Genomic DNA, 13,751 nt, shown 5'->3' with positions numbered 1-13,751 from the left:
TTCCACATAAATCAAATGTTAACCAGACAGGGGGAAACTGTTCTCACTGTTACAAAGGAGGCAGCTGGCCAGCTCAAAAGGACAAAATCTCTATTCCTCTGGGACATATGGAAACGGTCATTACAAGACAATATTTATTTATAAACACACTTGGCCCCATCAATTGGGCCTGAATATATAGAGGAATGGAGCTTGTTAGTAAGATAAAGCTTTCCCATGACCTATAGAGGACACTGCATAGGGACCACAGATGTTCTGTATTAAAAAAGCTGGAAAATTTATGTCAATGAAATGGCCATGAAAAGCTCAGTTGGAAAATAAGTAAATAAATAAATAAGGAGGTCACCAGCAAAGAGAAGGTTAAGGACACTGGAAAATGGATCTTCCAGGATACTTAACCTTTATTTATTTAATTAAGCGGAACAGATCCTGACCTCAGCTGCATGTGTCTCTTCTGAGCAGCTCTGCTGAAGTTACCCAAAATTCTGGATTTGCACCACCAGAGCTGAGCAGATGACTGATGTGTCACACAGGCAAAAAACCCTGTGGCAATGGGATTCACACTCCTCCTGGCAGGGAGTGCCAGGAAAGGCTCAGGGAAGGACTGTGCTTCAGAAGTACGTGCCACTTTCTGATGCAGGTATGGAAAAAATCTCTGTTCCTGTCAGATGAATTTGTAAAGACCCAGCCTCAGCTGTATAACCTAAACCACAGAGCTTCTTAGCACAGAAATTGTAGCCTATTTTGAGATGGAAAACCGGAAAAATGACAAAGAAGCATCACAAGACCAGATTCAGTTTTTATTTACCAGGGCCTTCAGATCACAGAATTGGAGAATATTCCAAGTTGGAAGGGACCCACAAGGATCATTGAGTCCAGCTCTTCACTGCATGGCCCATACATCTGGGATCAACCCTCTTTGGTGTTATGAGCACCAGGTTCTGAGCAGCTGAGCTAACTTAAGCTCAGTTTAACAGCTGTGCTGTCTAAGCCCATGGATCATCTGTGCTCTCAGCAGCTCTGATTGTGCCCCCAGCCAAATGCAAATAGTTCCCCATCCTGGCTGGCCTGAAGCCCTGAATCCAAGGGTTTGTGTACCTGCTCACTCTGTGGGAGCTGTGGGAGCAGGGGTGATGATGTTTGCACAGCTGTGGGCTCACTGAGCACCTGCAGCCTGGCTCAGCCTCTGCCTGCACCGCAGCTGCTGCTCCCTCCAGCAGACACGGGTGGAGCACCACAGCAGCATCTCCTCAGCCATCTTCATGGCCAGGAGCTTTCCTGTCACACACCAGCTCCTTGGGTCCCTCCATCTGCCAGAGGTGTGCCTTCCCTCAGAGCCTTCTGAGAGACATCCACCAGGGAGTACTGATTCTTCCAACCATTTAAATGGATGTCTCATGTTCGGGTGTGCCAGGACACCCACTGACAGGAATGAGGATAAAGATCAGTGTTTCTTCTTCTTCTTTCTGAAAGAAGTCCCTTTAATGGTTTAGGAAGAGGAGTGAGGCCACAGAACATTGCCTGGGGATGAGACTCCCTTCTCTTCAGAGTTTCCCAATGAAAATGCTACAGCTGTCAGAGTACCACAGGTGTGTGAGGGACTGACTCACCACCATCAGTGAAGTCCAGGTTCTTCTAAATCCCGAGGGTGCTGCAGCATGTTTCCAGCTGTCCCTGACCTGTTTTTCTCATGAAATTGCTCTAAACCAGGCAGGCATTCACACAAGCACGAAAATATGGGTACACATCCACTCTCAGTTTGCCTTACTTTCTGTTCTTCCTTAAACCCCTGATTCCACAGATGACCTTTCAGCTCACTCTATTCCAGAGCTATCCAGCTTTCTCCCAGGCATGGAGAAGGCAGGATATCCTCTGGATATCCCAGAGATATGGGTCCAGGCTGATGCAGTCCTATTCTCCCAGGACACACCGGCTTGGACCTTCCCAGCAAGTGGAATTCCTGACTGGGGGCAGTCACCCTGCAGCTGGTGAGGCCATGGAGGAGCAGGGGACTATGAGTACCCCAGAACTGGAGCACCTAATAAACATTTGAAATTACTGCTAAAACCCCAAACAAACCACACTGCAATTCAACATTATCTAGTACTGTTTCCCATGGTAGGACAGATATAATATGTCAGTCTGATTACTGCAGGCTATATTTACAATTACTGAAGAATCTTTTTTCTTTTCCTGCGAGCTTGGTATAGTTTACACTGAGAGGGAAAAAAAATCTCACAGTGTTGTTTTACAGAGTAATTTTCCTTACATTAGTTTTATTTCAACTTTTCTAAGGGTGGTTTTTTTTTTTTTTTTTTGCAGTAGTAAGAAGGAACAAAATAATTGAAGCACACATAACCCTCTCTGGTTTATGAAAATGCAAGAATTTCCCACTACTTTTCAGTGCTGAGGTGAAAATTTTCATCTGGAGTGTAATAATTACTGCAATATGGATTTAGTTGGATATCTTCAGTTCAGTCTTTGATCCAGTGAAACTTCGTGGGGACTTTTGCATCTGGAAGTAAAACAGGATCCAGGATCATTTTTCTTTGCAATAAGAGAAAGAAATCAAACTATCATCACTTTTATACATCATTGACAGAATTTTAAAACAGTGTTGGCCCCAGTGTGAATTCCTGGTGCATACCACTGGTGAGTGGACTTCATGTCATAGATGACAAGTGTTTGATCCTGCAGGTCAGCCAGTTTTTCAGGTCACCTCACTGCCCACCTATCTAAATTCCACTTTGCCAGTTTGTCTGTGAGGTTATGAGCTTGATCAGCATGATTTGTACATTTGTTCCTGACTATTCCTAGTCACCTTCTTGTCCTTTATTTGTTTGGAAATAATTTTCAGGATTAGTTGCTCCATCACTTTCTCAGGGATTAAGGTGAGGCTGGCTGGCCTGTAGTTCACCAGAAGGGCCTTCTTGCCCTTCCTGAAGATAAAGGTGACATTTGCTTCTTCCAATCAGCAGGAATCTGCTGATTGTCACAACTTTTCAAAAAGAATTGAGAGTGGCCTCACAATGATATCAGTCAACCCTTGTGGGAGCAACCCATCAGGACCTGTGGGCTCTATGTGTCCAGTTTGTTTGTTTTGACATTTACTCATTTGTTTTAATAATTTTTGGACTCATTTCTCTAGAAACACTGCTACTGAACTTGTCATCTCAGTCTGCAAGTTTTAAGTCCATGCACCTTCCAATTAACAGAGTCAGAAGTCAGAGATTTCTCCCACACTGCAGTCCTTACTATCTAATTCATCCCTCAAGGTAATCTAGTTTGTTTATAAAACAAAAATAAGAGGAGATTAAATAATTTTAATGTTATTCTCTGTAATGAGAGTCCAGAGTCACGTTTGTGCACATTATTTACTCTGGCTCCCCTTGAAACAGACAGCAGTGTTTCCAAACCAGTGCTGTGTTTTGGGGCTAACCTCTCCAGTTCTCACAGAGGCTGTCCTGGGTGGAATTAGAAACACTGATTCATCCCAATTATCTGTGCTCAGAGCCATTCCCCATCTTCCCATGCAAGACTCTGAGTAAACCACAAAGGGAAAAATACTATCACACTGCAACCTTTCTTTCCAAATCCTCTGCTGTCCCTGGATACCACAGGAGCCCATGTCAACCACAGCAGGGACAAAGATATTTATTTTGATTTATGCTTTCCTATCTGCTCTGCCTTAGCCACAAGAAACTGATCTCCAGGCAGACGCATCATCTCTGCGTATCTCTGCTCCCCAACCCCACAGTGACCTATTCCAGAAGTCAAACTGAGATCAAATGTTACTCTCTGGTTCATGGGTGAAAAAACCCAACTTTGAATCACAAGAGGAACTAAAGGGAAAAGATGTCCATCCTGCACACTGCTGTGTTCACAGTGAGGACGGTTGGTTCCTTTCCCACACATCTTGGCTGTTTATTTGTTTTTTGATTAAGCTAACATGCATTTCAACAGCTGCATCCCTGAGAGTTTTAAAACTTGTCTAGGAGTAGGCTAACCCATCAGCAGGAAAATAAGACCGGGAGAAAGAAAAATCATAAGTCACGACAGGTGCTGAAGCTTGTGTTTCTCCTAGTGTGGTGATGTAAATTCATAGGCAAAAATTTCACAAAGCACACAATGACAACACCAAGTGTGCCTGCCCAGAAAAGTTGTGGATTTGTCATCCCTGGGAGTGTCCAAGGCCAGGCTGGATGGGGCTCTGAGCAACCTGGGACAGTGGAAGGTGTTCCTGCCCATGTCAGGGGGTTGGAATAAGATGATTTGTAAAATCCCTTCCAATCCAAATCAATCTGTGATCCTATGATTCTATGAAGTGTTAATCTGTTTTTAAAAAAGTAATAATACAAAAATTGCCTCTAGAAGAAAGAGAAAAGGAGAAAGCAGAAAGCAAAGGAAACAGAAGGAGAATGGGATGGAGAAAGAGAAAAAAAGGAAAGTTAAAAAGCAGAAGGAAATGGGAAGAGGAAGCAGAAGGAAATGGGAAGAGGAGGGGCAAGAAAACAGAGATAAAGGCCCCAGTTGTCCTTGTTTCAGCAAATTAAAGCTGGAGCCATTGATGATAAGCAGCCAGTTATAATTTTGGGTCTGAGACCCAAAGCTCATACTCATGTTAGTTCATGGTCAGACTGAGGCTTTTAAATCAAGGTACAGAAATTCCACAACAATAGAGCCTCCCTATATTTAAGAATATTTAGAGCTGAACCGTATAACCTCAGCTTCTTGCCACATCTCCCTTTCTGTTGCACTGCTAAAGCTTCAAGGGTTTTTTTGATCTGTGAAGGAAAATTATTGTCTGCACTCTAAAGCTACTGTAATCAAAACATCAATTAAAGAAATATTCTGTTTATTTTCATCCTCCATTATAGAAATAATGCAGAACTTTGCCTTAATAGGGACAGATTATTTGCATCATATCTAAAGTCTGTTTTTTGGATTACTTGTCCTGCTGACCAGATCTGATGGTCATTTGTCCTCGATGGAAATCAGTGAACTTTAAAAAAAATAGATAGAAAAGGAAAAAATCTGAAAATTAGGCAGCTTCATAGTACCTTCCCTAAAACTGACCAGCACAAATCTGTGCTATTTTTTATGGTTACTCATATTCCTGGTACTGGAGGTGTGAAGTCACTTGGTTATAGAGGCTCAATCTGGTTCCAAAAGAAATAAAAGAATGAGATTTCTCACATGTTGCCCAAGAAATAGGCAACAGTGTGTGAAAAAATCACAGAATCATTTAGGCTGGAAAGGACCTCCAAAATCATGGAGTCCAACCTTTGACCACCTTGTCACCAGCCTAGGGCAATGAGTGCCACATCCAGTCATTTCCTGAACATTTCCAGGGATGGGGACTCCACTGCCTCCCTGGGCAGCCCTTTCCAATGCTTGACAAAGGAAAGAAAGGCTCTGCCTTGATACCAAACACTTCACTAGCATGATCACTTGGCCAAAGGTTGTTCAAAGAGCAGTGTACACAGGGAAAACTTCAAACGTGGCTTTGCCAAGGAAGGAAGGAAGGAAGGAAGGAAGGAAGGAAGGAAGGAAGGAAGGAAGGAAGGAAGGAAGGAAGGAAGGAAGGAAGGAAGGAAGGAAGGAAGGAAGGAAGGAAATTTTAAAATCAAACATAATCACAGCTAATATTCCAGTAGCAATTTCTGTGCCAACTGTAACTAATTCATGATATCCACACAAATACTTTTTTCCAAGGATGTACCACACCAGAGGACTCCCTCTATAAATGGCTCTGTATGATGGATAAGGCTGAGGGAGGGGGCTCTCTGGAGCTGTCCTCACCACCTCTCAGGGTCCAGTTCTTGTATGTAACACCAGGAAAACAGGGTTTGCAGGGGTAAGCCACCAGATTAAAACCTTTCTGAGCAGAAATTGGTGAGCAGTCTGCTGTGGAGCAGCCCAGGGTAGGAGAGAGACTCATGCAACAGAAGATCACTCAACTTGATGCAAAGAATTTTTGTGCTATGTTTCAACTGTGCCATTCTTCTCCCTGAGGATCTGAGGGAATGGTATGAAGCTGTGTCAGGGAAGGTTTACCCTGGACATCAGGAAAAAGTTGTTCATCTGGAGCATGGTTGGGCACCAGAACAGCCTCCCCAGGGAAGGGATCACAGCACCAGGCCTGACAGAGTTTGAAACCACGAGTTCAGTTTCAGGTTCCCTTGTAAAGCAGCGAGACAGATTTAGGGGTTTTCAAACCATCACTACTTACCAACCAGCATCATTAGGTATTCAAAGAGTTAAATCCTGCATCTGATTGAATAAAATCTACTGGACAAGGTAATAAAACCCACGATTTCCACTCGCCATCCTACTTGGAGCCAGGGCAAAGTGTCACATGGTGGTTTGAGCTGAATAAATTGCTTTTGCATCAGCTCCTCTCACAGCCTGGTGAGCTAAAAGAGAAAGAGGACTTTCTCTAAAAGAGTAGGAGAGAGAGGTTTATCAGCCAGTTTATAACCCTGAGCAGCTCTGGGATAAGCACTGCAGAGCAGGGTCAGTGCAAGCGAGCAGGCACCAGCCCAGCTGCATCCCCAAAGGGGTGCAGGGACACTGCTAAAGGGTCACACCCAGGGGCTGTCCCCCCAGAGCCCCTTATCTGCCACACACTTGCAGCATCAAGATGGTCCTCGCTGGTTGCTGAACCTGCAAAGCCTCTCTCAGCTTGTAAAGCTGCTGTTGTTGAGCAAAACCGTAATTTACCTGCCAAATGCAATGACAAATGATAAACCTTCAGTGTACTCTGGCTTATTTGTTATTAGCCGTGGTGTAAATGTTCCGGGAAAACAGTGTTTAATACCCCCATCAGCCACACAGCGGCTCTTTCACGGCTATTTACAGGAAGGGCTCATTTCCCTCGAGTGAGTTTGCTTTGACGTTATTGGGGAGGTTTTGTGGCAGATATTTACACAGGCCGAGTGGCTGTGGCATCTTCTGAGCACACTTGACACAGGCTGGGGGCCCAGGCTGCCAGAATATAAAGGAGCATTTCCCACAGCACCTTATCAATTTGTTGCGCTGCCTGAGTGGCGTGATTGCTTTTCCATGGCCGGGAAGGCTGACTAACCCTCCCTGAACCATTAATCTTGGGACAGCTTGAACCAGGAGAGATTTCTGTAAAAATAGACCACAAAGAATGCATTGGAGACAAGAGGCTTTGCGTCTTTTACAGCTTCTTGACCTCTTCTGGCTGGATTTTTTGACTAATGGGGAGGATTAAAGGGAACGTCCTGGAGCCCCAGCGCAGCACAGTGACCAGTGTGCACAGCTGCTCTCAGTCATGTTTCTGAGCAGTGGGGCTGCTCAGGCTGGGCTGTGAAGCACACAAAAAGGGCCTGACTCATTGCTCTTTCAACTCACTTCTTGTCCAGTAGCTCAGGTTTTCTGAGTCTCAAACTCAGCCCTGATTTATGCTCGTTTTTTGGAAGCTCTGGAACCAGGACGGTGAAAAAAGGGAGGAAAAGGGCACGAAGGGAACACCTGAGAAGAGTGTTTTCCTGAGTTTTCCAGAGTATAACTTCTCCCTAGGTGGTAATTAGTTGTGGTGGCAGGCCACCTGGCTCCAATAAATCACAGCATTGCCTAATCATTGCACACAGAATGGTGTGAGATTCATAATAATAAAACAACTGAATGCTAATGTAGCACATCCTGCAATGCCAAAAATATTAAATGTGTGGAACAATTGCCTCAAACTAGGAATAAAAGCTTTCTACTTTTCACAACTGTATGTGTTATATAAGGGTTTGTTTTTTTTTGTCAGATATTTTATTTGATGGCATAAGATAGAATTTTATATTTTATATAAAGTAGTTTTTATGTTCCAGAAGGAAATACACTCACTTTACCAGCTGAATCTCAGAAGGCTTCATAAATGTTCAAACTAGTAGTGAATATTGTATGGTTCTTTAATCAAGGTGACTGCAATAGTCCAGTAAGTCTTCATCTCATGTTGCAATTAATCGTATATCAGTGTCACTTCCTTCATATTCTTACACTTTTAGCTACAACAATATCAAATTTATTGTTAACTGAAATGAACACCTTCTTAAATGTTCAAACTAGTAGTGAATATTGTAGAGTATGGTTCTTTAATCAAGGTGAGTGCAATAATCCAGTAAGTCTTCATCTCAGATTGCAATTAATCATATACCAGTGTAATTTCCTTCATATTCTTACACTTTTAGCTACAACAATATCAAATTTATTGTTAACTGGAATGAACACCTTAAGTAGTTAAATCAGCTGAAATGCTTTTACCAGCAAATATATATGCTAATTTAGACAGAGGGAATTAAAATTTTACATTCCAGTATGATTTTTGTGGGGGAAAACCTTGGTTGGTGATGTGCTGCTTTTGCAAGGACTTGGCTGCAAAAGTGAAAAAAAATTCATATGCAGAACAATGTTTGGACATTGGTCCAATAGACACAGATTCAGTTATTTGGTTTGGTGAGTTTTCTGTTTGAATTGTCTGTTTAAGGTATGCAAGAACAGGGAGGTGGTCAAAATACATTTAAACATTCATTAGATTAAATTTTGTTGTGCTGGAATCAAACCAATGCTGCAGACAAAGAAATACTCAAGCAACAGGAAGATCTTTACCTTGGCCTCTACATTATCTTTTTAAATTTCATTGCAAAAAGGAATTTGGTTGGGCCTTATAAAAAACTTATACCAGGTTTTAAAACTTACACCAACCAAAGCTGCTGCAGCATCACCCTTGCAATACATGGGCGCTGCTGCTAAAGGGCGAATCAAACCACAAATTTAAACCTCCAGCCTTTAAATACAGAAGAAAAACAAAGAAAATCTGTAGCAAGCAAGGAAAACATCCCCTTTCCTTTGCAGCTAGCTGCTCTGAAATTAGAACTACATCTACAGGGTTTTTGTGCCTGCTTCAGGTGGAGCCACGTTCTTTCCCACTGCTGAGCAATGAAACTGTGGCTCATTATCACATCTGGAGCCTGTTGGGGAGCACAAAAATTTGCCAATTCTTTCCTCAAACAACAACAGCAAAAAAAAAAAAAAAAAAAAAAAAAAACAAAAAAACCAAAAACCCAAAAAAATCCCAAACCCAAAAAAACCCCAAAACAACAACAAACCCTAATGCCCCCCCGCAAAGAAAAACGAAAAGAAAGCCACCCAATAAACAACAAACAACAACAACAAAAACCCAACCAACCAAGAAGCTGTGTTGTTACCACCATCTACTGGTGGCCTTAGTAGGCTTTCAGGGAGCGCTTGGGGACATATCCAGATCATCAAGTCCAACTCCTGGCCCTGTGCAGGACACCCCAGGAATCCCACCCCGTGAGCACTGCCCAATTGTTCTCTTTCCTGAGAAAATCCCAACCCAACCTCAAAGCACTGGGCACTGATAGCTGTAAAATGCAAACTAAATTATACTGAGTGAGGATAGAAATAGTTTTTTAAATATGACCACTGTGTTTCATAAATAGTTTCATAAACCTTTTTCTCATCTTTCCAGATATTTTTGGTCTGGTGATCTTCTCTCTAAATATTAAAAGGGGTCAAAACAAAGTATCATGGGAGTTACTGGTATGTTCCTTGTTCATTTCAAAATAGATTCAGGCTGTACAAAGTCATAGAATATAGCAAAGGTGGGTTGGGTGTTCATTTTCCTTATTTCTTACGAAGCAATAAAGTGAAAAGGCACCCTAAATTATTTTTTTGAAATGTGCCTAAAAGGTGTCTCATATCTTGTTTAATTATTATAGGCTCAGTAGATAATTAAACAAGATATGAGACATCTGTTGGAACACTCACAGCTTCCAGAGGGGCTTTGAATGTAAAAACTTCTACATCTGTGCTCTGGAAGAGGTGAGACTCATTAACTCACAGCCACATTACAGGTCCCCATTTTCACTACATGTTCTCTTAATTCTTCTTCTGAATCTTTAACCAGAAAACCTGACAGAGTCTTGCTATCTGTATTCCCCACTTCCACCATTTATTTCCTTCCACCTAGTTATTTGCAAACACAACAATGAGAGAAATATTTGCTAAAACTGAATCAGATCCCTAATCTGCTGGTATCAGCTCAGTGATCAGTAAATTTTGCTTGTGCCAGTTTTTCCAGTGCAACCTTGGGACAGAATTTCATAAAACATGGATTTCCATGCTGTTCTTGACATGAAATAACACCCCTGCCGCGAGCACAGCTCATTTAAAGTGATCTACAGCCCCAAAGGTCTGGATAATAAAGTCCAGATGTACAGGGATGAGCACAGTGAACTGTGCAGTAACGCCTGGATGATGCTGCCAGTGGAGTCTCTGCTTGGCTTTCTTGGGAAAACTCCCCTAATGGCACACCATGGGTCTGGATTCAGAGTCGCTGAACGAGAGGAAGCTCCGAATGTTGCTATTACCATTAAAATAGAGGCAGAGCGGTTCCCACGTGCTAAGGCTGTGGGTTTTAGCTCGGTCAGTAGATGTCAGTGCTACACACAGAAAACCACACATGGCCAGGGCCTGAAACCAGAATGCCTCAGAAAAAAACGACAGCGCTCTTTTTTTCACCTTGGTGACAAGATGCAGCTGGTGGAAAAGGGGAGAAGTGAATGTGTTTTAGAGAGGAAATGTTCCTGAGAAACATTAGAGATTCCTGTGTCCTACATACAATGAAACAGCACAAATGGGTAGTGACAGATTCAGGACTGACATATGTAATTTCAGTCTGAATTTTGGAAAGCTTTCATTCATTCTTTGAGGGAAACATCCATTCTCACCTTCCCTTTCCAGACTAATGCCCTCTACACGGGTACACAGTTAAAAAGTATAGAACGTTTAAATTGATGTGCTAATCCTAAATCCTTCTCTACTGAAAACAAATTAAGGACTGATTCATTACATTTCAGCCCAGTTTATAGTAGAGTTTATTAATAGTATGGTTTATTTTGAGCATAGTAAATCCAAACAGGCAAAACTGAACATGTCATTCAAGAATAAATTCAATGTGGATTTTTAAGCCTCCAGAACCTCCATAGCTTCACAGCTTGCTGAATTGCTAATAAGAGCTGCAAGTCTTTCCAAAAACCACTATGCCAGCCCAGAAAGTCTTGGGATAATCAAGACTTGACATTCCCTTTGGTGCTTGGGAGGGTGCCAGCCTCAAGATTGGTCAAAAGGTTTCCAGCAATGAAGACAGTAAAGGGGATCTTGTGTATTAGGAACAAAAGATTACTGCATGTAGATTGAAAAGGGAATTACTAGAGTATAGTATAGTATATCAAGGCAACCCCGACGAGGGGAGGAAAATGATGCATCTGACTCCATTGATATCAGAAGGCTAATTAATTACTTTATTACACTTTATTATTCTATACTATATTACACTATATGACACTACATCTAAACTGAATCTGCACAGGCACCCAACTCAACTCAACTGCCCAGCATCTTGTGACTGTCAGCCAACAGTCCTGACTCACACACGTGAATTCAACTGGTCAATGAATCACAGAATCACAGAAATTCTAGGTTAGAAGAGACCTTTAAGATCATTGAGTCCAACCCATGTTCTAACACCTCAACTAGATCATGGCACCAAGTGCCACATCCAGTCTTTTTTTAAACTCTTCGAGGGATGGTGACTCTACCACCTCCCTGGGTAGATGATTCCAGTATGTGACCACTCTTTCTGTAAAATACTTCCTCCTTAATTCTAGCCTGTATCTCCCTTGGCGCAGCTTGAGACTGTGTCCTCTTGTTCTGTCTGTTGTTGCCCGGAGAAAGAGACCGACCCCCAGCTCACCACAGACACCCTTCAGGAAGTTGAAGAGAGTGATGAGGTCACCCCTGAGTCTCCTTTTCTCCAGCCTAAACAACCCCAGCTCCCTCAGTCGTTCCTCATATGGCTTGTGCTCCAAGCCCCTCACCAGCCTCGTTGCTCTCCTTTGGACACGCTCAAGCATCTCAACGTCCCTCCTAAAGTGAGGGGCCCAGAACTGGACGCAATACTCCAGGTGAGGCCTCACCAGTGCCGAGTACAGGGGAAGAATGACCTCCCTGCTCCTGCTGGCCACATTATCCCTGATACTGGCCAGGATGCCATTGGCCTTCTTGGCCACCTGGGCACACAGCTGGCTCATGTTCAGCCGACTGTCAACCAGCACCCCCAGGTCCCTTTCCACCTGAAAACTGTCCAGTCACACCGTTCCTAGCTTATATCGGTGCAGGGGGTTATTGTGGCCAAAGTGCAGGACTCGGCACTTGGTCTTATTGAACTTCATCCCATTAGATTCTGCCCATCCATCCAACCATTCCAAGTCCCTCTGCAAAGCCCTCTGTCCCTCTAACAGATCAACACACGTTCCCAGCTTAGTGTCATCTGCAAATTTGCTAATAAAGGACTCTAAACCCTCATCCATGTCATCAATAAAAATATTAAACAGAACTGGCCCCAGCACAGACCCCTGAGGGACACCACTGGTGACTGGTCGCCAGCTGCATGTGACACCATTCACCACCACTCTCTGGGCCCAGCCATCCAGCCAGTTCTGAACCCAGCAAAGGGTATTCCTGTCCAGACCACGGCCTGTGAGTTTGTCTAGGAGTAAGCTATGGGAGACAGTGTCAAAGGCCTTGCTGAAATCCAGAAAAACAACATCTACAGCCTTCCCTGCATCCACTAGCTGGGTTACCTGGTCATAAAAGGTGACCAGGTTGGTCAAACATGACCTACCCCTCCTAAATCCATGCTGGCTGGGTCTGATACCCTGGCCATCTTGCAAATTTTGTGTGATGGCGCTTAATATAAACTGTTCCATTATTTTGCCAGGTACTGAGGTCAGGCTGACTGGTCTATAATTACCAGGATCTTCCTTTGCACCTTTTTTGTGAATGGGTATCACATTGGCCAGCTTCCAGTCATCCGGAACCTCACCAGTAATCCATGACTGTTGGTAAATGATGGAGAGTGGCTTTGCAAGCTCGTTTGCCAGCTCTCTCATTACCCTGGGGTGGATCCCGTCTGGTCCCATAGATTTATGAATATCCAACCATTTCAGTAGTTCTATGACTGCCTCCTCTTGGATAATGGGGGGACCATTCTGCTCCCTGACACCATCAACCAGCCCAGGCGGGCAGGTGTCTTGAGGGCGAGCCATCTTCCCACTAAAAACTGAGGCAAAATAGGCATTAAGCACTTCTGCCTTTTCCTCATCTGCAAATATTAAGTTCCCTCCTTTGTCCAATAAAGAACAAAGGCTGATCTTGCCTTTCTTTCTACCATTAATGTATTTATAAAAACATTTTTTATTATCCTTTACAGAAGTCGACATTCTAAGTTCAAACTGAGTTTTGGCCTCCCTAATTTTTTTTCTGCATGCTCTAGCAGCCTTCTTGAATACTTCCTTAGAGACCTGACCCTTCTTCCAACGCTGATACATCCTCTTTTTATTCTTAAGTTCCTCCAAAATCTCCTTGCCCAGCCAGGCTGGACGTTTACCCCGTTGACTGATCTTTCGGGACACAGGGATGGTCTGTTCCTGTGTCCTCAAGATCTCTGTTTTGAGGTATGCCCACCCTTCCTGAACTCCTTTGTTTTTTAGGACTGCTTCCCAAGGGACGCTCTGAATAAGTCTCCTAAACAGGCCAAAGTCTGCCCTCCAGAAGTCCAATGCAAGAGTTTTACTGGTGCTCTTCCTGACTTCACCAAATATTGAGAACTCTATTATTTCGTGATCACTCTGCCCCAAGCGACCTCC

This window comes from Melospiza melodia, chromosome 4, assembly GCF_035770615.1.
Source record: "Melospiza melodia melodia isolate bMelMel2 chromosome 4, bMelMel2.pri, whole genome shotgun sequence".
NCBI classification, from domain to species: domain Eukaryota; kingdom Metazoa; phylum Chordata; class Aves; order Passeriformes; family Passerellidae; genus Melospiza; species Melospiza melodia.
The sequence above is the reverse complement of the archived record's forward strand: the minus strand, read 5'-3'. Positions refer to the sequence as shown.